The sequence below is a fragment of the Metopolophium dirhodum genome, chromosome 2 (genome assembly GCF_019925205.1).
Source record: "Metopolophium dirhodum isolate CAU chromosome 2, ASM1992520v1, whole genome shotgun sequence".
In the NCBI taxonomy this organism is placed as follows: Eukaryota; Metazoa; Arthropoda; class Insecta; order Hemiptera; family Aphididae; genus Metopolophium; species Metopolophium dirhodum.
In genome coordinates, this window is record NC_083561.1 from 45,032 (window position 1) to 47,531 (window position 2,500).

General features: G+C 61.8%; 2 non-coding genes across 2 annotated transcripts in view; both read left to right on the plus strand.

Moving 5' to 3' along the window:
• The first annotated feature begins 592 nt into the window (after positions 1-592).
• LOC132939988 (5.8S ribosomal RNA) lies at positions 593-751 on the plus strand. Its single transcript, XR_009664041.1, has one exon. It is a non-coding gene; the product is annotated as a 5.8S ribosomal RNA (ribosomal RNA).
• A 369-nt stretch (positions 752-1,120) lies between these two features.
• Positions 1,121-2,500, plus strand: part of LOC132939999 (large subunit ribosomal RNA) — a 4,194-nt gene continuing 2,814 nt past the window's right edge. The window contains exon 1 of the ribosomal RNA XR_009664051.1: positions 1,121-2,500. This exon is cut by the window's right edge and continues 2,814 nt beyond it. This is a non-coding gene — a ribosomal RNA (large subunit ribosomal RNA).

Consider the following 2,500-nt stretch of genomic DNA (forward strand, 5'->3'; position numbering starts at 1 on the left):
GCCGCACGCGCGCTACACTGAAGGAATCAGCGTGTGTTAACATTCCTGGGCCGACAGGCTTCCGGGTAACCCGCTGAACCTCCTTCGTGCTTAGGGATCGTGGCTTGCAATTTTTCCACGTGAACGAGGAATTCCCAGTAAGCGCGAGTCATCAGCTCGCGTTGATTACGTCCCTGCCCTTTGTACACACCGCCCGTCGCTACTACCGATTGAACGGTCGCATTGAGGTCTTCGGAGTGGACGCGCGTTATTCGGCCCCCTCGGGGGCTGGGTCGTCGCGCGATCGCGAAGATGACCGAAATCGGCCGTTTAGAGGAAGTAAAAGTCGTAACAAGGTTTCCGTAGGTGAACCTGCGGAAGGATCATTAGAGACGGGCCCGCGGTACCGGCAGCACTTGCCGGTCTCGCGCGCGCCTAATCCGACCCCGTGGCCGCGTGCGCTCGCGACTAGCTCGCCGACCGCCCGCGCGCCGCGACCCCCGACCGAGCGTCGACCGAAAGATGGTTAACGTCGAAAGACCATACGGGCCCCGCCGTGCGTCCGCGCACGGCGCGTGGCCGGTAGAAGTTTCGTCGACAAAAAAAAACACCCGACCCCGAACAGCGGATCACTTGGCTCGTGGATCGATGAAGACCGCAGCTATCTGCGCGTCGTCGTGTAATCCGCAGGTTATACGAACATCGACCAGTCGAACGCACATTGCGGCCTCGGTGACCCCGCGGGTCCCGGGCCACGCCTGTCTGAGGGTCGTATACCGGATACTCGGCCAGACCGATGCGCCGCCGGCAGGCGTCCGACGGCGGCGGCAGTCCTCCCGGGGACTGTCCGCCCGCCCGTCGGCCGCTCCGGTGGTGCGAGATTGGCGGTTCGACCGTGGAAAACCGCGCTCGCGCGGCCGCCTCCGGTCGTCCGCCCAAGTTGTGACGGCAAACAGTCACGGGTTCTCGCGTCGTCAAACGGCACGTCCCCGTCCGCCCGCCGCGCGAGAGCGCGGCCGGGTCGGCTGAGAGTCCACGGACCTCTCCGGCTTCCGAGACGCGGACGCGGACGGTCACCGTACGGGCGGAGCGCGGACCGCAGCTGCCGTGTAATTTAAAAAAAAAAAAAACCGATACGTTCCGACCTCAGATCAGGCGGGACTACCCGCCGGATTTAAGCATATTAATAAGCGGAGGAAAAGAAAACAACCGTGATTCCCTTAGTAGCGGCGAGCGAACAGGGAAAAGCCCATCGCCGAATCCCGCCGCGCACTTTTGTGTCGCGGCACCTATGGGAGTTGTGGCGTACGGGCCGGCCTCGTTGCCGGGGCGCACGTGACGGTCCAAGTCTCCCTTGAACGGGGCCATGGCCCGCAGATGGTGCCAGGCCAGTAGAGGCCGTCACAGCGTTCCGGGATCGGACCGCGCCTTCGAGTCGGGTTGCTTGAGAGTGCAGCCCGAAGTTGGTGGTAAACTCCATCTAAGGCTAAATACGGCCACGAGACCGATAGTTTACAAGTACCGTGAGGGAAAGTTGAAAAGAACTTGAAGAGAGAGTTCATAAGAACGTGAAACTGTTCGGGTGTAAACGGACAGAGCCCGCGAGTCCCCGCCGGGCGAATTCACGGTCGGTCTAACCGCCGGCCGGATCTTTCGCTCGGTTAGCGGACGTCGCGACCCGTTGGGCGCCGGCCGAAGGGCTTGGGTGGCGTTCGTCGCGGCGGTTTGCGTTTCGGCGTGACCGTTCGCGCCGAACCCCGGTGCTCCTGGTCGGCTCGCCCGACGGCAAGAACCGTCGACGCGGCCCCGTCGCAGGCGGGGTCCCGTCGGTCGGCGACGATTTCGGGCTACTTTCCGACCCGTCTTGAAACACGGACCAAGGAGTCTAACGTGTGCGCGAGTCAACGGTGATCTTACGAAAAACCACGTTTGGCGCAATGAAAGTGAACCGTTTACGGTGCGGACGATGGCCTAGCGACCGAACCCACCGGCGTTCAAAGTCGCGCTGGTCCGCAGTCCGGGGGCGTCTTCGCCAGGTCGGCTTCGGCCGTCCGAGGCGCACCCTTAGCGCACACGTTGGTACCCGAAAGATGGTGAACTATGCCTGGCCAGGATGAAGTCAGGGGAAACCCTGATGGAGGTCCGCAGCGATTCTGACGTGCAAATCGATCGTCTGAGCTGGGTATAGGGGCGAAAGACTAATCGAACCATCTAGTAGCTGGTTCCATCCGAAGTTTCCCTCAGGATAGCTGGCGCCGATGTGTCCCGCCCGTTCGCGGGCGTACGGACGCCGGTGGGGACTCCGCGCTGTACGGCGCGGTAACAACACGCTCGTAACACGGAGGATGTCTCATACGGTAAAGCGAATGATTAGAGGACATTGGGGCCGAAACGACCTCAACCTATTCTCAAACTATAAATGGGTGAGATCGCCGGCTTTACCTGGTACACCGCGTGAACCGCGTGCGAAGCCGGCGACGGAACCCTAGGCGCTTAGTGGGCCATTTTTGGTAAGCAGAAC